Source organism: Macrobrachium nipponense, chromosome 26, assembly GCF_015104395.2.
Source record: "Macrobrachium nipponense isolate FS-2020 chromosome 26, ASM1510439v2, whole genome shotgun sequence".
Classification (NCBI taxonomy): domain Eukaryota; kingdom Metazoa; phylum Arthropoda; class Malacostraca; order Decapoda; family Palaemonidae; genus Macrobrachium; species Macrobrachium nipponense.
In genome coordinates, this window is record NC_087215.1 from 31,424,207 (window position 1) to 31,449,921 (window position 25,715).

The following is a 25,715-nucleotide window of genomic DNA, read 5'->3' on the forward strand; positions in this document are numbered from 1 at the left end:
AACTTATAAATGTCACTAAGCTAGTAATTAAGTTCACTAGGCTCCTTAAACGTACCATTGGGAATTGTAAAACTAAGAACTCGGGACCCGTAAACTCTGAAAATGTCGAAGTACAGAACTCAGAAGCATTACGAATTCTTATTGGCTTCACACAGAGTCAGTATTTCCCAGAGGAGTTGTCATACCTTAACAAGAATTCCCACAAAATTCCAGCCAGAATTAAATGCCTAGGCTGTTCCCTGGATGAGAATGGACTTTTGCGATGCACTGGGAGACTACAAAATGCGGACCACCTTCCATATAGCAGTAAATTTCCTCTGCTTTTACCCCCAAATTCTCCTTTGACTGGACTTATATCATTCAAGCACATGAAAATGTTCTTCATGCAGGCGTTCAAGACACAATTTGCAAGGTGAGAGAAGAATACTGGATACCAAGACTGAGACGTGTGTCAAGAAGATGAAAAACAAGAAGTGTACCTATGTAACCTGTCTGGAAGGACCTGCATTGCGCAGGCCTCCTCCGCCACCTCTACCGTCTTGCAGAGTGAACAGTCTCGGCCATTTGAGGTGACCGAGTAGATTTGACTGGACAAATTCCTATATGCAATCCAGCCACTAAAGAACTAGACAAGGTTTACATAGTCGTATTCACTTGTACCTCAGCATGAGCTTGTCACCTGGAAGTGGTAAAAGACTTAACCAGCACTGCTTTTCTCAATTCCTTCAGGCGATTCACTGCACGAAGATCTTGCCCTCGTCGAATGATATCTGACAACGCCACTAACTTCAAAACTGGTTCTTCCTTGGATTCAGTCCTTGTATGATGACACTGACGTACAGTCCACACTGACTAGGGAAAATTGTAAATGGACATTCATCACACCTAGGGCACCCCATCAAGGAGGCTTCTATGAGAGGATGGTTGGCAGTGTGAAATCAGCACTAAAGAAAGCTATATTCAAGAAGAGGATTAATTCTGACGAACTGAATACCATTGTCACTGAGATAGAGCGTCGTATTAACAATAGACCTCTTACATATGTGGATGCTACATCTCCAGATACCGTCGAGTGCCCTTACCCCTTCTCACCTGTTGTATGGCTACGGTTAAACTCGTTACCCACTACCATAGACCGGGACTACCTGAATGACCCAGATTTTGAGCTTGACCACAAACAATGTAATGAGAGATTCAAGTTTGTATCTCAGTAATACATGCATTCCAAGAACAGTGGGAGAAGGAATACTTGCAGTCCCTGAGAGATAGACACTATTTCAACGGGGATCCAACCCAACCGTTCCAAACCAAAATTAAAGTAGGAGATGTGGTGTTAGTACATAATGACACCCCTCGTTGCATGTGGAAATTGGCAAGGGTCATTCAGCTGATGCCCAGCTCTGATGGGCTGGTCAGAGTTGTGAAGCTACAGACCAGCAATGGAGAGACAACTAGGTCAGTTGACAAACTTTACCCGCTGGAGGTCTCTAAGCCAAGAGGGTATGTATACTGTAGAAGCTGCGGAGGAAAATTTAGGAGACAGTCAAAATTCTGAAGGCTATCAAGCAGAAGAGAGACCGAAGAGAAAGAGCCGCCACCAACTCGAGGCGATTCTTACAGCAGTTGATTAATGATGAAGCTGTTTAACCTAACACAAAACTCTGTGTTTTGTGTTATCTCCCCCGGGAGGATGTTGTAAATTTATTTGTACATATACATTTTCTAACCTTTAACGAAGTCACTGCTAAGAGCTACAAAGTAACTATACCCCATTTTCTTTAGTATAAGCTCTGCAGAAAAATTAATATTATATTTTGAATAACTTGATTAACTTACTAGCATTTAAAATGATTTGATAGATAGATTTAATAAATAGATTTAACTGTCCCTTCAAATTATTTAAGAAAATTATTTTATTGATTTGGGGAGTGATAAGAACCATTGACCTGACATAGGCCTTTTCAAGGGGTAGGCTTAGATCGGGCGCGGGTTTTTATTGGGCCTTGTTCAAACAGACGGCGAGCGAAGAAGGCGACAACTAGTTCGGCGACTTCGCCTTTTAAGCTTTAATTTTACGTTGTGTAGGGTTTATAAATTAAATAACCCCTTTAAATAATTGGTTTGTATGATCTCCTTTCCTGTGTTTGTACCTATTAAAACCTCATCGTATCCGAAATCCTTATCTGCAACCAAAACTTTTAACAGCCTTCGTCACTGATCGGTCAACGGAAAATTCGGTAAGTGGAATAACATTTCTTATCAGCGTACCAATTTATTTCCACGAATACGATTAGAGGTCGCTGGGTTTGCTGATTAAATATATAGGATTTGTTTTTTAGTTTACGTGTGAATTAAGAGGTGTGTGTCCAAACTGGGTTAACTTGAAGGTAGGTCAGCATACTAATTTTCCACAAAGACTAGACCGCCATTATTGGACGGCTGATTTGAACCAATGGACTTTTCGTTAGGAAGCGGTTTCGTCTTTTAACGTTTAACTTACGTATTTAACTTAACTTACTTATTCAAGACGTAATACACTGTTTTCTTTACCTTGACTAAATTTTAAGCCCTTTTACATAGTTAGGCTATTGTAATATTGGAGTTTGTGAGAATTAATTAGGCATAGACTCAGATTGAATAATTTTACAAAGGCTTATATAATTATATGGGCGTAGTAATAAATTTAGTCGAAATTAGGTCTGTCTGTTTACTTAGCATTACTATTCGGGATTAGTTTACTTTAATTTTACTTTGACCGGGTCGGAACTTAATTGAATTCTGGGACCAAACTGAACTACCCTGGGAATTTTATGGCCTTGGTTTGATTTATTCATAGTCCTATTTAGATTAATTGCATTTACCTGAATTACTTTTACCGGAATTTAACTAACCTACTTAAGCTTACCAAGCAATTATTAATCCTTTGGATTTTCTGGCACAAGTCTGAAAACACGTTAGGCGCACGGAAGAATTGTGTGCTTAACAGCCCGTTTTATACCATTTACTAAATTACTACTAGAGAACACTCAGTGGAAGGAATTACCCTTGTAATTTTGTAGAGTATATTCCTTCGATCTTCCCACTGAGCGAAACAAATTTCCCACATATAGCACCTTTGAAAGGAAATGTTATTTATTGTTAAGTAAGTAATCTGGCACCTGCATATGGCAATATTTCCATAACGAACAATGAATTAAGAAACTACGCCAATTCTTCGTTGGCCGTCTGTACTAATGTTAATGTTTTTCCAGATTGAAGGAAGGAAACACTAGGAATTAAGAAAATATGATAGGCCAGACAGGGACCGCAATAGGGAAAACAGACTCCAAACATGAAGATAATGTAAGTAAAACAATGCATCTATTTTTTTAAATTGTATCCAGTCTAAAGCTCTTGGTATGAAATGAATAAAAACTTTAATGAAATTATTACCAGGTTACAAAGAAGCAGAACTCCCGACTCTAACCACTATAGGCCTACGTTCCGACCCCTGACAGACGACATCGATTACTAAATAATGACAAATTTTCCCCCACCCCACAACGATCGCATAGCGAAAGCCCACCCAGAACACCGTGCTCGACAGCAGCAAATAGACCCACGACTAGTGTGGGTTATTGGGTTGAATTTGTTTGTGCTAACAAATAATAAACATTCCTAACCCATTGCAAGCACAAACTAGGTACTCTAGAATGGCACAGGCCGCTGTAATAACACCAGGCTACCCACACTTTTGCGGTATAATGTAGAAAGGGGTCATCCCCCCCTGACAAAAAATTAAAAGTTAGAAGCGTATTTGGGTAAGCATGGATAACAGAGACCGAAAGTCGGATTTCAGCCAGTGGAATTACCGATGAACGCAAGAAAATAGATGAAGCGTTACTCTATGTTAGTTCAGAAAGGGGAGATGCGCATCGCACTCTCACGTCATTTAAGTTTCAGGAGATTAAAACTTTTGCTGAATTCAAGGTGTGTTTTGAGATCTGAGAACCAATTAATCAACAGGATAAATGGTACAATCTAAGTAAGTTTTTACACCAGAAATATGATGGAGACAGTATTGCAAACCTACATACTGATGTAGAAAATGCCATCCGTAACTTAACTATCGATTTAAAAAGGACCGGAGTAGTAATTGGCGATGGTGATGCTTTTAGTCGTGATATAAAGGATTTAGTCAGTATGAGAGAGATTTTGAACTACATAGTCCATGGTATAGTATATGACTATTGGGGAGGAAGAAAAACGAGTCTTTAAGAAACAGGACCCTGATCCTAAGCAGGATAGTTGAGCAGCTTTAAGATTTATGAAAAAGAAACTGTGCAAAAGAGGACTGCATCTGGCAAAAGAATTCACAGGTTTTGTAAATAATGGAAACCTTGGTAGAAATAGGAATTTTTGTACATGCAACTTCCCCGGCAGATATATACTTAGCTATAGTCTCTGACGTCCCCGACAGAATTTCAAATTTTGCGGCACACGCTACAGGTAGGTCAGGTGATCTACCCTCCTGCCGCTGGGTGGCGAAACTAGGAACCATTCCCGTTTTCTAGTCAGATTTTCTCTGTCGCCGGTTCCAGCAACACCCATTGTTGGTTCCTCCTGCTTTGGATTTCGTTTTCGCTTGCCGTGGATCATTTTTGGACTGTCTTTTGGTGACGTATTGGATCGTTGGCTTGGCATACGCTTTTGTGGACATTTCTTTGGATTTGCTTTTTACTGTTCTCTCACGATGTCAGACGTTAGTACTGTGTATAGAGTGTGTGCGATGGATGACTGTAAGGTGAGGCTACCGAAGGGTTCGGTAGATCCTCACACTGTATGCATGAGGTGTTGGGGGAATGATTGCTCTATTAATAATCCTTGTGCTGAATGTGAGGGTTTGAATGAGGAAGAATGGAAGTCTCTTTCTTCTTATCTGAGGAAGTTAGAGAAGGACAGGGTTAGGAAAGCTTCATCTAGAAGCTCCAGTAGGTCTCGTACTAACGAGCTAGTTGAGGATATTTTAGACCCTAACCCTAATGTAGTTGTTGCACCTTCTCCTCCATTTTCAGCCCCTTCTCCCTTCATCGAACCTGCGGATTCGTCTTCTAAGATGGCTGTCATGAAAGACGCGATTCGCAAGATGGAATTGCAGTTGCTTGCAATGGAGAAAAGTAAGAGTCCTGTGGAAAGTGATTTGTGCAGTGTTCCCAGTGTAATGGAGGAGGAATGTCAAAACCGTAAGGAGGTTGTAGAGAATCCCCACCGGTCAGGCGTCCCTTAGGCAGGTCTTGTTGTCCCAACCCAGGCTGCCATGGATCGCCACAGGAAAGGCATCCTTCGGAAGTGCTTTTCTTCGTCTGGTTCGTCTTCCCCGAGGCGCGGATGGAGTTCGGCTGAGGAGTCGCGCCCTTTGAAGAGATCCTGGAAGGTTCCCAGCAGTGTTTTGGACTCCAGCCTGGAGCGCTTCCCTGAGGAGTCTCCGTATGACAGGAAGAGAGCCAGGAGATTCCAGGGACAGCCTTCTTCTTGTTCGGCTCTTCCTCTTCCCCGAGGCCTCGCTCGCCTTCTCCTGGAGGAGATCAGGAGAAGTCTACTAAGCTCATTCTTGTGGGCCTTCAGGAGCAACTGACGACTTTGATGGGCTCTTTGGATAAGGATCCCCCTCGTAGGAAGGACATCGCGCTTCCGGTCAAGAAGTCAAGACCTCTCTCTCGGACAGAAGATCTCCTTTCTCACAAGAGACGTGCTTCTCGGGACAGGAGCCCTTCTCCAAGAAGCTCTAGGCGCTTATCTACTGACAGGAGCTCCTCTCTCCGCAAGCGCTCCTCTCCAAGCAGGCGCCTCTCCGCTGTTAGGCGCTCTTTTCCTGCTAGCCGCACGTCTTCTAGCAGGCGCGCTCCTCATGGTAGGCGCGCCTCTCCTAGCAGGCGCTCTTCTCCTGCCAGACGCTCTTCTTCCAGCAGGCGCTACTCCCCTGGCAGGCGCACTTCTCCTGACAGGCTCTCTCCTCGCAGGCGCTCTTCTCCTGGCAGGCGCTCTTCTTCAGGCAGGCGCCTTTACTCCTGGTAGGCGCTCTTCTATGGACAGAAGCGCCTCTCCTACCAGACGTTCTTCTCCCTGTAGGCGCTCCTCTCCTGTATGGCGCTCTTCTACTTCAGGCCGTGTTCCCCCTGGCAGACTCGCAGGGGAAGTGGCCTCTTCTCAGGAACATCATCGAGGGGCTGTGGAGGAAGACCTGGAGGACGTCTCGGAGGAGGAAGCCCCCAGAGCCGCGGGTTTGTCAGATTACAAACTTTTAGCGGCCTTGTTGGTGCAGGAGTTTGGAGACTCCCTTAGCCCAGCTGCTCCTCCTCCTCCCCGATCGCTTTTCTCCAGCACTAAGGCCTCGAAAGGATCCTCCTTCCTCAAGATGCGTTCCAGGAATTTGTGCTTATTTCTCATAGAAAAATACCGCGAATAATGAGGGGAAATGCTCCCAAGAGAAATCCGTGAATGTGTGAGTCCGCGAATCCGGAGAACGCGAATACAGGGGGTCCACTGTATGTATACATAATAAAAATATGGAATGTTAGTCCATATATATAAAAGACTAAAACTAAAGAGGTCAACCAGATTGCTTGCAGGAATGTGATCAGACCAGAGACGGTAAAGATGACGTATACAACAAAGTAGGCTAAGATAACATGCCGTCACCTGTAGTCATTCAATTGTTTATAAACTTTAGTCCAAGCTTCCTGCTTGAGACAAACACCGTGACCTATAGCTCAAGCGGCCTACGTGATTAGTAACTATGTTATCTGATTGTATGTTTGTATGTAACTATGTCATCTGATTGTATGTTCATATATTCAAGCTACTGTCTGCTTCCTTTATGACTGGTAACGGAGATGGTAGTGAACAGAATAGAGTTAGCTATCGTCATTAGAAGACCTGTACCTCTTTACCTAAGCTTTATCATGTAGAGAGAATAGAATTAGCCATCATCATTGGCAGAAGCGATCAAGCTATCGTCATTAGAAGACTTGTACAATCCTACTTGATCTTCACCATGTAATTTCAGAGAATATAAGTATTTTTGTACTTCGTGGTTTCTACTAGAACCTCACCTCATCACCGAATCATCATGAGTTTAACACATCGTCGTCATAACCAAAGAAGATAATACCGACTTCGTAAGTGATCTACAAACCCCAAGACACTCCCATGAATATGGAAGTGCAATACCAACCGGCTTAGCGTAAGATTATCGCAAGTCTAACATTACCTCATAGGGCGCCTTATTATACAAGGCAACAGCCCTAAAAGTGGTGGCAGCGTACCAGAAGAACTCTACAACTTCTCCGAAGAAAAACCAGAATAATAAATCATGTATCATCAGAAGTCAACGACGACGAAAGCAGCAGATTCTTCAAGCAACCTAGTATCATCGTTTAGTGAGCGACTTCAGAAAACAACAAGAACTCTTCAACGATGACGAAAGCAACGTGTCCTTTTTCCTACGGCAACGCAAGCTCCGTCTCTCATTAGAATCATTCAAGAAAACATCGTTATTGAGCGTTTCCGGCACTTCAAGAAACAAACCGAACGCGTCTGCAGCATCGGATCTTCAAGGGCTCGAACCATCGAAACAACGTGCACGGGGAAAACTGAAGCCAAACCAGGTCATCCGCTAAAAACAGAAGGAGGACCAAGGCCGTGTGTTGTTATCGGAACACCGTAACTTCCCACAAAAGCAAGCTAAGTACAATTTTTTATTCATTTGGAGTAACTTTTGAGTGTTTCCTTTACAGGTCGAATTTCGTTATTCCTGTGGCTGAAGTTACGAGACATTCTTAATCTTACTTTTTTACAGAAATTATCTACATCATTGAGATTTAGCTACTGCGAGTTTTTATCCTTGAGTTTCTGCATCCAGAAGTTCTACTGAAATATCATAATCATATACTGTGTTAATTTTATCATTTTTGGTGATTATTAATCCTTTACGTAACAAATCATATTAAACAGTGAATATGCGTTTACGCAGTGGACGTCTGTATTTATACAGATGCATGGATAGGGTCGTTAGGCACAGTAGTGATAAGAAAACACACAAAAAAACAAGTGGAACACCCGTACAAATCTGGATAAATTAGAGGTAACACTATTTCGGGTCAGGACAATAAATGCTCCTGTGCAAGGTCCCGATCGCAGTTTTAGCCTTGAGGTTTTTGAGTTATATGCATAAAATATCGAACCTCAATGACTCAACTTAACTTTAAAAATACGGCTGGATTGCAAGGAATAACATGTCTGGAAAAAAAAAAAAAAAACTTCCATTAGCTAAATGCGCTGACCAGGATATCTCACTATTTCAAATTTTAGCAAAGAACGAAGTAAACAACAGCAAGTACAAACAGTTAATATTGAATGCAGTAGAGATAACTTGTCTTAATAGTAATCGCTCAGTTCCTAATAGTTCGTCATTCATATGTACGTTGCTTTATACATAACCAACAACAGAATGCTAAAAACACACAATACGTTGCCGATGGTAAACAGTAGCCCTAAATATCAGAATCAAACAAAGCAAACTCGGGTACTGTGTCATCTAGTCAAGCGGTCAGGGTCAGTCAGATCTGCCGAGTGTAGCAAGCAAAGCACATACCACATAAGCGACTTCAGCGGAAAGGGAGAGCGATGTTGGAAAAATTAAAAAGGAATTTTCGTATGCATAACACGACCGTATCAAGTAATCAGAGCAGGTTCTCGTTTTTTTTTAAACATAAGTTATTCATAAGTAGTTGGTGGATTTAAGCCCGACTGTAACGCCCTGGTAAAAATTAGAATATCTTGTTTTATTCCTTTAGTACACATAATATCCTGTATTTAAGAACTCACCGTCTGTTGTTCGAACTTCCCTAATGAGAAGTCCGGATAAGCGAGCGCTTACAGATACCTCTATAGTTATAAAAAACATTGATCTGTATCTAGTGTAATTGTAAGATATCCATCTAGGGGTATACAAAATATTATATTACTTCCTGCAAAATAAGGCGTGTTTATCAAAGGAAAATCCTATAAACCTTCAAACATATTAAAATACGTTTGAACAAAAAGAGACAGTTAATCAAATAATAACTTATATAAAGGAACTATACATTTGTCTCATAAATCGTAACATTGTTCAAATGACCCAACAGAATTCTCCCACACCCGCAGTCGCAGTTGCACGCAAAATCTCGAGAAGCATGCACCCTCGAATGTCTTAGTGCGTGTAAAAAGACCTTGCTGGGAAATGAAATTTTAATCCTTCCCGACACTGAAATATAACGATTTCCGCGAACAAAGCCCTAGACACGGTTAACTCGCTGCAACAAGTTAATCTAGTAATCCACAAAACCTATACATATAAATATCGCATTTTTTTTTATTGTTGCTAGTTTTTAATCACGCCCAATCAGTCGTAGACGAATCTCTCTTATACTCTATCTAAAGTAATATCCGTAAAGTCATTCAAGCAGAGGTGATTCAGCGGAAATTTTTTTTTCTTTTATCTGAATACCAGGAAGTTTCTCCACTAGCGAGTGATCTCTGGGAGAAAAACGGATGTCATTGAAAACAAAATACGGTCTAAGGACAAACTTAAAGCTATATATGTACCTTCGCATAGACTCTCAATGAAATTTCAAAATAGAGATAAATGACGAAGTTGAAAAATGTTAGTAATAGGAGCCATTAGGAAATCAAATAAGCCCATATAATTTTTCCCCCAAACGTCATGCCATAAAAGATCGGACGTTGGCGTATCTGCGTAGATTTCTGTCGCTTAAACAAGGAAACGACTCCCGATAGTTCCAGTGCCATGTACCGACGACATCTTATCTCTGTTTGGTTAGAATAAATTTTTCACCAGCTTGGACTACTGAAGGCTTTTACCAGATACCATTACCTAAGTGATTGTACCTCATACACCGTTTTCAGCACACTCAGGGGACATTATCAATTTTTACGTATGCATCCGGCTTACGTTGCACCCCAATTACAATATAGTGTTTGGAGACTTTTAGGGTGATACCCACTGCACATGCTTATATGGTTGGTCTTGTAATCTTTTCTAATACCTTAGAAGTACATTCACATAAAGTAGAGCTAGTGCTACAGAGACAAAGACAAATAATCTCAGAGTAAAATATCTAAATGTGAGTTTTTAAAAAACCGAACATGTTTATCTAGGTTTTGTGTCTAGTCAAGGTCTTAAAGTAGTCCATGGTAAGGTGTCGGCTATTCATAACTTCCGGTACCTATTAACGTAAAAAGGGGATACAGCACTTTCGCGCTGTAGTGGGTATTACAATCGTATGTAAATATGTAACTCTTCAATCATGACAGCTCCTTTAACAGATCTTACGAAGAAGGGCGTAGATTTATTATGGTCTAAAAAGCATCAACAGGCGTTCGATATCTTAAAAGCGGAATAATGCAGCTCACCTAACTTAAAAATCCCTGATTTAAATAAGGAATTTTTTTTTATTGCAACAGACGCCTCAGACCAAGGGGTAAGAGGAGACTACTTCAGCAATATGATAAACAGTTCTTTCCTATAGCTTTTTATTCATGTAAACTAAAGCCCTCTGAAAGAAAATATACAGTAATAGTACATTACTTGTACATTTTAAGTTCATAATCTATGGCTATCCTGATAAAGTCCTTACTGAACATGAGTCCTTTACCGAGTTTTTCAAAGGCTTTAATCACAGTCCAAAAAGGAACTCGGTGACAAATGATCATTCAGGTTTTGGAGCCAAGTTAAGATATCTACCTGGGAAAGCAAATATCATAGCTGACGCATTATCCCGCAATCCCGCACCATACTGCAAAGAACCATTAATTAGACTAAAAGATATAGAAACATCCGTGCCTATTGTTAAAACTGTATCTAAACAAGAAAATTCCTTAACCCAAGAGATCGCGAGCATTGAATATCTGGGTCGGAGTGCAGAACTGTTACAAACTGAACAAAGCAAGTGTCAACAGCAATAAGCAAGAACAATAAACACTTCGAACGGAAACAGGGTCAGTGGCTAAGCAAAAACAATAAACACTTCGAGCAGAAACCCTAAAGCAAAAGTATATTTAAAGTATGTGTATCAGAATAATGTAATCAAATGTAATATTATATGTAGGTCCGTGACGAGGAAAACCCGAAGAACACAGCAGATGACTAACGACCAGGTAGTAGTAATAATCTCTTTCATACCAATCGTCATAAACTGGTTGCATTCCGTCATCCAGGGTTCCCTATTATGTCACAGAAAGCCATATCACTGTTTTACTGGCCTACGATGCTTACAGATATAAAAAGCACATAGCTAATTGTAACACGTGTCATGAAAACAAGGGATACACTAAGACCTGTCAGTTTAAGGGCCTATCCCGTGCCAAATCAATCCTTGAAAGAATATACGTAGAATTATTAACAAAGTTACGAGTCTGACAGAGGGAATAAACACTTCTTAGTGTTAATAGTTCCCCTTGACACGTTATATAGAATTAATAGCACTAAAAACAAACACCGCAATTGAGTGTGCTAGGAATATTTATGAGTGCTAAATCAGTAAACATGGAATTCAACACATGATAATCTGACTCGGGTGGTGTAAATCAATAATAATCTCCTTAACACGTTGTGTGAATTCCTATCCATTAAGAAAAGCAATAATATATTTTATCACCCAGTCAATCGGTTTGGTAGAATAAGAGATAAATAAGAAAGTGTCAATGTCTTATGAGTTACAACTCGTGATATTGGATCCGAACTGGATTATAGCGGTTCTTGTGGTTTTAAATACCTTTATCATTCATATCTTGTATCTATAGAATTGATACCGCAAGTAGCCTTATACGGTACGCCGCTAGAACACTTTTCCACATATTCAAGCCAACCATTAATTTATCAAATATATATAAAAAAAATATATAAATAAATAAATATAAAATAATAAATGGATGGTATAAGTGGAGTCTATATAATACACTCCGTAAGAAGTCGAAAGGGTTACAAATTATAATGAAAAAGGAATCACGATAAAATCAATAAGCAAAACTTAACCATAGGTTAATTAAATATCCAAATATATATGCGTAAAGATTTGAACTCTAACTTAACGCTTTAGTAATGACAAATAAGCTAAAAGTTCAAACACATATCAAAACCTACTGACATATTGTCTGTTTCGGTTGATTTATATTTGTAGTCAAAAAATAAATAAATAATAAATAAATAAAATAAAATAAAAGAGATTTTAAAGTCAGGAGGTCTAGAAGTGAAAATGTATATCTATGCAAATAATCTTACAGGGCAAATAGTATATATAAAATTTGTATGGAAACCCTTTTTTCATTAGTTTGAATAAGGAATGTCTAATTTAACATAATTACATTTATTTACAATCATGCAGATATCCAACATGAAACTAATATATTGTTCAATTTTGGTACTTTTTTTTTTCAGACATTCTTTTCGTGTGGGTCGACTATTAAAAAAAAAAAAAAAAAAATTTATACTAAGTTGTTTCTTTTACAGCAAGTAACGTAACTCTTAAGCTGGTGACGACGTCATCAGTCTAGAAGATGCCTGTCGCGTTTGCCGACTAATCATTGTTTTTGTTTAATCTCAATAATCTGCTTGCATAGGCTTCATCTGTGTGTGTCGTCTCGTGCTTGCAAAGCAGGTTGCTGGAGAGAAGAATGCTTAGCCCGAACTTCTCATGGGCAAGGCAGACGTTAGGTACAAGTGTCTATCCGTATGCGCAATGCAACTTTAGTTAAGGACTTGCAATCATTTTAAAATTAATGAACAAAATAAGCAAATAGAATTTCTATAACATCAAAATGGATTAATTTTTTCTGAACCTCATAGACAATTAGAGTCAATAATTTAGCTTATGACATTGGTAAACGGACATTTAGAAGTATCAAGACATGTATATGAAAAATTTACTTGCAACATTAGCTTATGACAATTCAAGTAAATCACATTCATGGGAAAATGTCACATTTTCTTGAAAAAAAAAACCAAAGTTTATATAGAAATTAGTTACATAGTGGGTTCTTTCGTTGCATCTCTAGCCTATTAATAAAGTTTTTAAAATTAACCTCAGAGAATGCGTGCGAGAAAATTGAATATGAAACTTTTGTTAGGGGCACATAGGATCAGATTTTATCATAACTTAATTTTTTCAGGTAGCATAGAGAAATACAGAATCATGATTAATATTCTCTTTGACTCTTATGTTGCCTGGCAATCTTACAAATAGCTCCGTTTTCCACTTCTTTGTCTAGTAACTTACTACCAGTAATATCGAATTTTCTTTGGGATTCGTATTGATATCTGTTTATTTTTATAATTATGGATATTTTTACAAGTCATCATAGACCTAGATAGGTTCACTCATTGTTAATGCCATGGATAAAAAAGTTTGTACAGCTGACTCTTTTGAATTCCACAAATATCAGCGAATTCATGTGGGTTAAGTCTGGTTCTAAATGGCTTTCTCCCCCCCTGTATTTGGATGTCGTCTGAATTTACTTTGCCCTCGTGACAAGTATAATTTCACTTGCAGGCTGATTAAAGGAACCTGGTTACAGTATCCTGCAGTACGAGAGTTTCATATCGCAACTTCAAAAAATCGTTCGTCGCTGCGGATGACGGCAGTCGAGTAACAACCACCTACAATGTGAAAGGAATAAGCACCATCATGGACTTCTTCGACCGACACCCGTATCCCGTTGTTAATCTCGTTTTAATGCGGAATGCTCCGGCGGCTGTCGGAAATCGACTACAAAAGGGACATACTTCCGACAATTACGACCAGAAGGATATTCAACTCTACTTTGCTGGCGAAGGACTCGTGCTGGGGGTGATTTTACTTTGCTGGCGAAGGACTCGTGCTGGGGGTGATTTTATTCATCGCGAACGTATTCGTGTGGCTTAGGATGCAGAGAACAAGTATGAGCGCAAAATAGAACGTTGGACCCCGCCCAGGCAAATTTTCCCCTTGTTTTAACCATTTGGAATTGGCCCTTTCATTTGGCTATAGGTGGTTGTCTGGAACTGTGTAATGGACGAAAAGTTGTTCGAACGCTAGTTAAATGTGTAGTAGTATAACCTTGGTCATGTATCCTATATATATAAAGTATCATGTATCCTATATATAAATGATCATAAATAACAGAATCAAAATATATTTTTTGCGTGTATGCACTAGGAATCTATATATAAATGATCATAAATAACAGAATCGAAATATATCTTTGCGTGTACGCAATAGGAATCTATTTAAAGTGCACATATATTAATCATAATTATATGAATCCATATACAAATGTATAAACAAATCAGGTGGCCTATAATCAATCTGTTACCTTTTATCTTACCAATAACTGCAGATATATAACATTTAGCATAAAAATCAACGAATCAATCAGCATAAACAGTAATCATTTTTATCAATTCATATATGAAATTTTTATCAGTTAAAATATGATTTTTATCATGTTAATCTTTGTTCTATGCGATTATCAGAGTACATTAGTATTTTCTGTAGCATATGTATCTTAATGAGATGAAGTGAAAAACTGTATCAGTATATATCACGTGATCACTATTATTTACGAATATCATATGCATATTATGTAATATCTTTATTACTTGAATCTGTATTTGTGTACACCATGAATATTTTTTACTATAAGTATTTTCTACATATATATATATATATATAGTATATATATATATATATATATATATATAAGTATATATATATATTCACATAGTGTCTGTATCACACTCCTATAAGTCAAGTTTGAGTAATATTCAGTAGTTGGTTTTGGTAGCTGACCAAGCTTTTATGTAAGTGTTTACATAATAAAAATATGGAATGTTGGTCCATATATATATAAAAGACTAAAACTAAAGAGGTCAACCAGATTGCTTGCAGGAATGTGATCAGACCAGAGACGGTAAAGATGACGTATACAACAAAGTAGGCTAAGATAACATGCCGTCACCTGTAGTCATTCAATTGTTTATAAACTTTAGTCCAAGCTTCCTGCTTGAGACAAACACTGTGACCTATAGCTCAAGCAGCCTACGTGATTAGTAACTATGTCATCTGATTGTATGTTCGTATGTAACTATGTCATCTGATTGTGTGTTCATATGTTTGAGCTACTGTCTGCTTCCTTTATGACTGGTAACGGAGATGGTAGTGAACAGAATAGAGTTAGCTATCGTCATTAGAAGACCTGTACCTCTTTACCTAAGCTTCATCATGTAGAGAGAATAGAATTAGCCATCATCATTGGCAGAAGCGATCAAGCTATCGTCATTAGAAGACTTGTACAATCCTACTTGATCTTCACCATGTAAATTCAGAGAATATAAGTATTTTTGTACTTCATGGTTTCTACTAGAACCTCACCTCATCACCGAATCATCATGAGTTTAACACATCTTCGTCATAACCAAAGAAGATAATACCGACTTCGTAAGTGATCTACAAACCCCAAGACACTCCCATGAATATGGAAGTGCAATACCAACCGACTTAGCGTAAGATTATCGCAAGTCTTAACATTACCTCATAGGGCGCCTTATTATACAAGGCAACAGCCCTAAAATATATATATGTATTGTGATGAAGAGTTCCAATTCAAAATACTTAAGTTATTCCACTTACCAATCATAAAATTCAGTTACCTTACAGCAGCCAAATGCTTGAATTTTCATAATAGATAAAATATAACTGAGTACTCTAAAGGCAACAGTGATCCCTTGAAAAACTTATTAAACGCGCAAGAAATCAGACTAAGTTAACCCTTTAACGCCGAAGGGGTATAATAAAAATCATCTCCCATATGCTGGGTGGGGCGTCTCGGAGTGAGCACCGAAGCAGAAAAAATATTTTTTTCAAAAAATCACAATGCGCTTAGTTTTCAAGATTAAGAGTTAATGTTTGGCTCCTTTTTTTGTCATTGCCTGAAGTTTAGTATGCAACCATCAGAAATGAAAAAAAATATCATTATCGTATATAAATAATGCGATATATGATAGCGCAAAAACAAAATTTCATATATAATTGTATTCAAATCGCCCTGTGAGCAAAACGGTTAAAGCTAATGAGTTATTTTTTGTTCGTTGCATTGTACACTAAATCAATCATTTTGGTATATAACACATTATAAAACGATCAAAGCAACACAAGAGAAAATATTATCACAAAATGATGCATGAATTCGTAACGCACAGACGAAAAAAATGTTTTTTTTTTAAATTCACCATAAATCTAAATATTGCTCTAGAGACATCCAATTTGTTCCAAAATAAAGATAAATGATTTGATATTACTATACTATCAGAGTTTTAGCTTACAATTGCAGTTTTCAATCATTTTGGACGAGTTAAATTTGACCGATTGTCTAATTTTTTATATATTTTTTTATATAGAAAAATTTAGAAAATGAGAAAAGCTATATTCCTCAATTATTTTTTGTTGTATTCTACATAAAATTGCGCACATTTTCATATATAAAACTCTATGAAACGCCTAATATGAAACGGAGCAAATATTACGAGAATGCGACATATGCATTTCGGAGATTTGCGGCGGAGAATCCGCGAGCGGAGGGAAGGAAAGTTTTTTTTTAAATTCACCATAAATCTAAATATTGTGCTAGAGACTTCGAATTTGTCTCAAAATGAAGATAAATGACTGAATATTACTAGACTGTAAGAGTTTTAGCTTACAATTGCGTTTCTCGATCATTTCGGTAGAGTCAAAGTTGACCGAACATTGTTATTTTTTCTATTTATCGTGGTTTATATGCAAATGTTTTTAAAATGAGAAAAGCTACAACCTTCAATTATATTTTTTTGTATTCTAAGTGAAATTGCGCACATTTTTATATATAAAACTCTATGAAACTCCTAATATGAAACGGAGCAAATATTACGAGAATGCGACGTACGCATTTCGGAGATTTGCGGCGGAGAATCCGCGCACGGAGGGAAGGAAAAAGTTTTTTCATAAATTCACCATAAATCTAAATATTGTGCTAGAGACTTCAAATTTGTTTCAAAATGAAGATAAATGACTGAATATTACTAAACTGTAATTGCGTTTTTTGACCATTTCGGTAGAGTCAAAGTTGACTGAACGTGGTTTTTTTCTATTTATCGTGGTTTATATGCAAATATTTCGAAAATGAGAAAAGCTACAACCTTCAATTATTTTTTGTTGTATTCTACAAGAAATTGGCACATTTTCATATATAAAACTTTATGTAACGGCTAATTTAAAATGGTGCAAACATTACGACAATTGAACGAAAAAATTTATGATTTTTTTGGAAGAGTTACCGCTCCGACTTAAGGAAAAAGTTTTTTTCATAAATTCACCATAAACCGAAATATTGTGCTAGAGACTTCCAATTTGTTGCAAAATAAAGGTAAGTGATTGAATATTACGAGAATATAAATAAGAGTTTTAGCTTACAATTGCGTTTTTCGACCATTTCAGTAGAGTCAAAGTTGACTGAAGGTTGAAATTTTGGCACATCGTTATTTATATAAAAATATTTCAAAACTGATGAAAGCTACAACCATGAGTTGTTTTTAGTTGTATTCTACATGAAATTGTGCACATTTTCATATATAATACTCCATGTAACGGCTAATATAAAATGGTGCAAAAATTATGTCAAAGTGACGAAATAATTTCTGAGATGTGTCGCTGATGTTTTTTAGTGCGGGAAGAAAGAAATTCGTGCATGCGTGCCTGGGTAACGATTTTAAACAAAACATCGCCTTGATCCGTGAACTCCCAGCATCCCCCAAGGTGTGTGATTCAAAAGTTTTCGCCTGGTAGGCCTATAAGTATTTTTCCGCGAATTTTAAAAAAAACTTTTTTTATATCGACGTACCATACGTCCAATCTGCACCCAACAGACAATTTATGTCGACGTATAATACGGCCAATCGGCATTTAAGGGTTAATTAAAACAAGTGTGAGGTATTCATATAGTCTTAAGTTAATTAAAGGGCATCACTCCAACCAACTACTTAAAAAAAAAATTGAAGGAAAAGCACAATCTATCACTTAGGTTTGCACATAAATTTAATCCTATCACTGATGGTCAATAACTAAAACATTGTTATAAAAATTATAGTTACAAAAGATTTATTGATAAATTCAAAATTTATAAATGGAATTCACAATTGTAAGAAAATTTACTATTAATTGAAAACAACTGAAAACTTAATCAGTTCTTGAATGATTAAATTTAAATCAAAATTAATTCATCAAGAAATTCAATTAATCAGTACAATTCAAACAATTAAGAAATACTTAAGATTTGAAAAGAAAGTGCAAGTAAATGAAAATGAATTCACAAGGGTTAAATTAAACCAAGTATGCAATGTTACGCAAACGATATTGTGAATGCAAAAACATGACAACAAACAATGTGTACATGTATCAAATTCACCACCAAAATTTGAAAACTAATAAATTGTAAACATACAAAATATATATAGTATACAGTGCTCTCCACGTATTCATGGGGGATGCATACCAGAACCCCCCATGAATAGTTCCAACCCCTATAAAAATGCTTAAAACTGCCTATTTTTTTGTTAAAACCTCAAGAAAACCCAACTTAAAAATGTTTGTACGTGTTTTTTTCGAATAGTTTGATCACAAAAAGTGCCTTTTATGATGAAATTGATAAAATAAAAAACAGGAATTTGTGAATATTTCTCATAGAAAAATACCGTGAATATGTGAATTTTCTGTGAATAATGGGGTTATATGTTCCAGAGAGAAATCCATGAATACTTGGGTGCACTGTATATTTATAAAAAATGCTTTAAAAATTAAAAAAAAACTGAAATGCAAAAAAGAGATTAAAGAAATTCACCTTAAATATTTCAAGTACCTTAAGTGCAACTAAAACTAATATCACTTTACCTTATACCTCAAATCATCTTTTTGCTGCAGCTTCAAAATTCACCAAGGCCCGTTACACACTTTCAAAATTCTGTTCAGATTCCACAACTGCAATTTTAATACTATTTAACAAAAGCTAAGAGTGACCAGGTACCAAATCTTTACGTTACTTTTACAAGTTAAAAAAAATTATTAGTCTCAGTTATTAGTCTCAGAATTAATATATGTTCATATCAGAACTACTGGCCGGTGACATGCGTTCCCAAAATGGGTGACTTCCTTATGTGGTAAAACATTTTGGGACAGAGATCTCTGTAATAATCTTACAACCAAATTACTTTACAAGTTATTAAGTTCCCTTTAAAAAATGAGCAAGAAAAAGTGTGAAACAGTGGTTATTAGTAATCAGTAACATTACATGGTTTCAGATAATACGATTCTCTCAAAACTAAAGAGAAGACTATAAATGACTTCACTTCCTGAAAATGACATCATGGATCGGGATACGTTTTAAATATGGAACATTCTCAAAGTTATTTGGTGAAGCACAGTGCAATCATCACATAGTTTAGGCAAGAAATGCTACATGTGGTTACTGTATAAAAAAAAAAAAAGCAGCTCACATGTTCCCCTTATCTCAAGTGATGACATATTACCCAAAACAAAAGAGAGAGAGCAAAACTCTAGCGCAACTTATCGCTTATTTTTCAACACACCCTAATTGCTTGTTAACAGCTGAGCACACACAACAGACAGGTTAGTGGACAAAATTCATGATGAAAGGTTTATGTTTTTCTAAATATTAATTACAAGTTAATCTTATTATGGAATCTGAACATATTTACATACAATACTTTTACAAGGGAACATCATATGTGTATGTATGTATATATATATATATATATATATATATATATATATAGAATATATATATATATATATATATTATAAATTAATCCCCCTTTTTCTGCAAGTAACTGCTGCAGATGGAATCACGACAGAGTTTGCTAATAATTTCCAAAACGAACATGTCATGAAACTGACTTGAAAACACCACATCACTTTGTTCAGACTATGTTAGATTTTTCACGTGATAACCGGAGAAATTAATCGCAGCATCAGTTATAAAAAAGGGTAGTAATAACAATGCAATAAGATCTTTTATTTTTATCAATATCATATAGTAGAAGACATGAAATATTTACAAAAACATAGCATATACAGTAGATTCTTTATGGAAAAACAAAAGGCAAAACTGAAATGTTACCTTCTTACAGGGTTATTTTTTTGGATGATTCCAATATGATTTTGCATAAGGCTGATAATATTAAAATCTACTACACTTTGATCTTAGGAAAAAGGCCTAGAAGTGATATACACAGAAATCTACATATTTTATGATATCATCAATTTTAGCTTTCTGTCCTGGGACAGTTTTCCAAATTCAGAGATCCCATAGCCTCTGTCTTTTGGGGTTTTAGATGAAAAATGTTAAAGATACTGAGAGACTGGTTGCATATATATTATAACCTGGCTCCAAATCAATTCTAAACGAATTCAGTGGCAGTGATAATATGTATGTGGCAGCCTTACAATTTACTGATCAATGTTACCTTGTGGATAGCATGTGACATTTAGTGTCTCTCTTGGCTATGGAAATTTAGCAATCTTGAGAATTTCATTACTGAAATGGTGATGTCAAAACTTGTTCTTTTTCGCTAGTTATCCCCTTAATAAAAGGCCTTTTCTCTGCCCTGGTTGGAAGTTTGTTTTAAATGGAATGTATATTTTGAATGTACTGTATATGTTTGAACAACCCTTCCAAGATATCGGCTAGTAATTCCGATTAGGGTAAGCATATCTATCACTCTTTGCGCAAAAGATTATTTCTGTAATTGGGACAAAGCTCTACTTCATTCTCATATTCAGAATACAGTAATAAGAATTTCTTCTTTACCTATCGGTTAATGATTTCCACCACTCTTCAAAGACATTTTGTCAGTACAGGTACTGTATGTGCATTTAATTAATTTTATTTCTCAACTCTCAAAGAATTTTGAAATAGCTCAATTAGACCTCTAAGTCAAAGTTCACAATTCTCATAGGACTGCCCTATAGGTTGTCGGTAGTAAATGTGAATCTAATACAGTTACTTGCAGTACCTTACAAATTTCATAGATAAAAAAAAGCAAATGGTAGATCATACTTTGACGAAATTATCCCATTAAATTAACCGTCTTACGCCGACTGGACGTATTAGACGTCGACATTTTTTGTCTCCCGTGTGCCGACTGGACGTATTTTACGTCGACTTACAAAAGTTTTTTTTAAAATTCGCGGAAAAATTTTATATATCATGCGCCTTGGGGGATGCTGGGAGTTCACGGATCATGGTGTTGTTTTGTTTACAATTGTTACGCAGGCGCGCAAGCGCGAATTTCTTTCTTGCCGCACTAAAAAGTATCTGTGACACATCTCAGAAATTATTTCGTCACTTTGACATAATTTTTGTACCATTGTAAATTAGCCGTTACATGAAGTATTATATATGAAAATGTGCGCATTTTTATGTAGAATACAACAATAAAATACTCATGATTGTAGCTTTTATCAGTTTTGAGATATTTTCATATAAATAACGATAATTGCCAAAATTTCAACCTTCGGTCAATTTTGACTCTACCGAAATGGTCGAAAAACGCAATTGTAAGCCAAAACTCTTATATTTTAGTAATATTCAATCATTTACCTTAATTTTGCAACTAATTGAAAGTCTCTAGGACAATATTTCGATTTATGGTGAATTTATGAAAAAACTTTTTCCTTACGTCTGCGCGGTAACTCTTCGGAAAAAAATCATACATGCGATTGTGGTAATGTTTGCACCATTTTAAAATTAGCCGTTATATAAAGTTTTATATATGGAAAGGTGCGCAATTTCATGCACAATACAACTAAAAACAACCCATGGTTGTAGCTTTTATCAGTTTTGAGATATTTTCATACAAATAACGATAATTGCCAAAATTTCAACCTTTGGTCAACTTTGACTCTACCGAAATGGTCGAAAAACGCAATTTTAAGCTAAAACGCTTATATTCTAGTAATATTCAAGCATTTACCTTCATTTTGCAACAAATTGGAAGTCTCTAGCACAATATTTCGATTTATGGTGAATTTATGAAAAAAATAACATTTTCTTTACGTCCGCGCTGTAACTCTTCCGAAAAAATCATACGTGCGATTGTGGTAATGTTTGCACCATTTTAAATTAGCCGTTACATAAAGTTTTATATATGAAAATGTGCGCAATTTCATGTAGAATACAACAAAAAATAATTGAAGGTTGTAGCTTTTCTCATTTTTGAAATATTTGCATATAAATCATGTTAAATAGAAAAAAACCACGTTCGGTCAACTTTGACTCTACCGAAGTGGTCGAAAAACGCAATTGTAAGCTAAAACTCTTACAGTTTAGTAATATTCAGTCATTTATCTTCATCTTGAAACAAATTCCAAGTCTCTAGCAAAATATTTAGATTCATAGTGAATTTTTTAAAAAATCTTTCCTTCCCTCCGCGCACTGATTCTCCGCCACAAATCTCCGAAATGCGTACGTCCCATTCTCGGAATATTTGCTCCGTTTCATATTAGGCATTTGATAGAGTTTTATATATGAAAATGTGCGCAATTTCATGTAAAATAAAACGAAAAATATTTGAAGGTTGTAGCTTTTCTTATTTTCGAAATAATTGCATATAAAAAATATATATATAAAAAAATTCGACATTCGGTCAACTTTAACTCGTCAGATATGGTCGAAAACTGCAATTGTAAGCTAATACTCTTACAGTATAGTAATATTCAATCATTTGTCTTCATTTTGAAAGAAATTGGAAGTCTCTAGGACAATATTTAGATTTATGGTGAATTTTTGAAAAATATATTTGTTTACATCCTCGCGTTACGAATTCATGCATTATTTTGTGATAATAATTTCTCTCAGTTGCTTTTATCGTTTTACAATGTGTTATATACCAAAATGATCGCAATTTAGTGTACATTACAACGAAAAAAAAAGCAACTTGTTACCTTTAACCGTTTTGCGCACAGCGCGATTTGAATACAATTATATATGAAATTTCGTTTTTGCGCTATCATATATCGCATTATTTATATGATAATGATAATTTTTATCATTTCTGATGATTGCATACTAAACTTCAGCCAATGATAAAAACGGAGCCAAAAATGAACTCTTAATCTTGAAAACTAAGCGCGCTGTGATTAAAAAAAAAAAAATATTTTTTCCGCTTCCGCGCTCACTCTGAAACACCTCCGGCACATGGGAGACAATTTTTTTTTATCGCTTCGGCGTAAGAGGGTTATCCAAAATGACATCTTTCAAGGAGTATGAACGTCTGAAACATGATCAGAAAACAAGCTAGTCATTATTGAGGTCTTCATTATGTTATTGAAAATGGGAAAATTGCATGGCCTATTATGACAGGTTCACACCAATTAAATTCTCATAAAAGTATCAGTAATGCCACCCTTGTATATTGAATCATTTCAAGACTACAGTAAATCCATAGCAGTATCTCCAGAAGCATAACAGCCTATATTGTCTCACAAATTCTCATTAGTTCTTAACAAAAGAGAAAACAAAAATAGTACATTTTGTAGCTCATTTAGGCAGTAGCCATGAGTCAAAACAATTACTAGCTTTCAAATATACAAAAAATAAAAGAAATGTTACATTTCTTTATCTTAAATGAACACTTCATAATGTTTTATTATTTTTCTTAAATAAGTTTCCATCTTGCCTTCTTCCTCTCTTTGATCAGGTATGTATGATAGTCTAATTATAAATTTTACTTTCTTTGTGTAACATACAGAATAAATCCCCGTTGCTGAATAACCACTGGTTCCCATGCAACGTAAATGCTCCAACAAACAAACAAACATACAGAATAAATCATGTATTACTGAACAAAACTTACTGACAACGCTGAAGGACTTTCTTGGGGAAGGTACAACTTTATGACTGTGGTGCATGGGTCCTCATATGTCCTTCCAGACTACTTCTGAAGGCTGTTCTGAAAGGACACTGAGAGCATGCGAATGGCTTGTCTCCAGAGTGAGTCCTCAAATGAACATCTAGGTGATCTTTCCTTGCTGCTCTGTGAGGGCAGTAAGGACAGGCAAAGGTTCGTTCACCTGTGTGTGTCCTGACATGCCTCTCAAGATGAGATGGAAATAGGAAAGACTTTGGACACAATGGACAGAAATATTGCTTTCTGACTCCCCCCACTCCTGTTCCTCCCAGCAAGTTTCCGCCTTCGTCAAGGTTGCTGTCTGTCCGGTCTAGCATCTGAAACATAGAAAAGTTTTAGTAAGTAAATGGCAAAATGGCATAACAGTACATTAAATTATTACCACCTTACCTGTAAAATTACCTTGCTTATATTTTAACAGACAATAGTACAGTATCAAATATATATTTGTTTTATATTGGGGGCATCAAGCACTTGGAGGCTCTGGAAAATGCTATTCAATGACATTAAAATAAACACTTATGTAAAAATATTAGTAAGCTTGCTGTTTCTTCCATTTCATCATCAAAGGCAACAGAATTCCCATTCCCTCCCTTAATGTTTTGTCCTAAATTTTCTTACTTGTTTCTTAACTACTGTCTAGTTATATAGGCAGTCCCTGGGTTACAGCGGGGTTCCATTCTTGGCAGGGCGTTGTAAGCCCAAAATTGCCTTAACCCAAATCATCATAATTATAATGGGAATAAACAGCATTTACAACACTGTTACAGAGCTATAAGCTCTGCAAGTCTGGGTTTTAGCGCTGTAAAGCAGGTAACGGTGCCGTAAATCCACTTACGGCAGTGAAAAATTGTGGTTAACAGTGCCATGAGGAAAACGCTTTTAGTCCGGAACAACGTAACCCAAACCTGACTTAACCCAGGGACTGCCTGTACAGTAGGCAATACGTAAAATATGTTTGTTTATATAAATTTAGTATTTGTCATCTATTTTACTGCTGTCGTTGTTTAGGTCAGTTTTTTGTTTGCAGATGGCATTCTACTTTGTGGAAACATGCCTAGCAAGTTAGATAGTCTTTTGTGTTATGTTCATTGAGCATTTGCATGTTTTGTGTGTGTATATATATATTTGTGTGTGTGTGTGTGTGTGTGCAATACCACAAGAAAATGATAGTTAGAAATCCAAGCGCTTTCATCTTTTCTAAGACATTGTCAAGGAACGAATGAAATACAATTGGAGAGAAAGTTATCAGGTAAACAACAGATCAAGAATACCAGATGGTTAATTGTCAAAAGAGTAAAAATTAAAGAGATAATCCAAGATTATCGGATATCACACGGTCACATAGATTTAACCCTAACAGAAACTACAATGTATTGTATAGTCCAAAACATGTAAAAACTGAATATATAAATTTTGTTGCTTATATTTATCTACAACTTTTTTCATTATGAAGGCGTCACGTTTAAATAAACCAAGACGTAAATTTAGAACATTTCCATTATTTGACTTGATGAAACAAGATTCAATAATATTCCTTTTAACTGTGTCATTACATGGGAATAAGGCTCTTGCTTGACCCCAGTTAATATGATTATCTAAATCTCTCATATGTACAAACAATGCATTAAATATTTGCCCAGTTCTCACAGAATATTGGTGCTGTTTGAGACGTTGTGAAAGA

The 25,715-nt window shown here is 36.3% G+C and overlaps 1 long non-coding RNA gene across 2 annotated transcripts in view; it reads left to right on the plus strand.

The window, feature by feature from the left end:
• The window catches only part of LOC135200152 (uncharacterized), a 209,686-nt gene that overhangs the window by 72,765 nt on the left and 111,206 nt on the right, over positions 1–25,715 (plus strand). For both annotated transcript variants that reach the window (XR_010311215.1, XR_010311216.1), the window contains exon 3: positions 3,252–3,342. This is a non-coding gene — a long non-coding RNA (uncharacterized LOC135200152). The remainder of the gene's footprint in view (positions 1–3,251; positions 3,343–25,715) is intronic.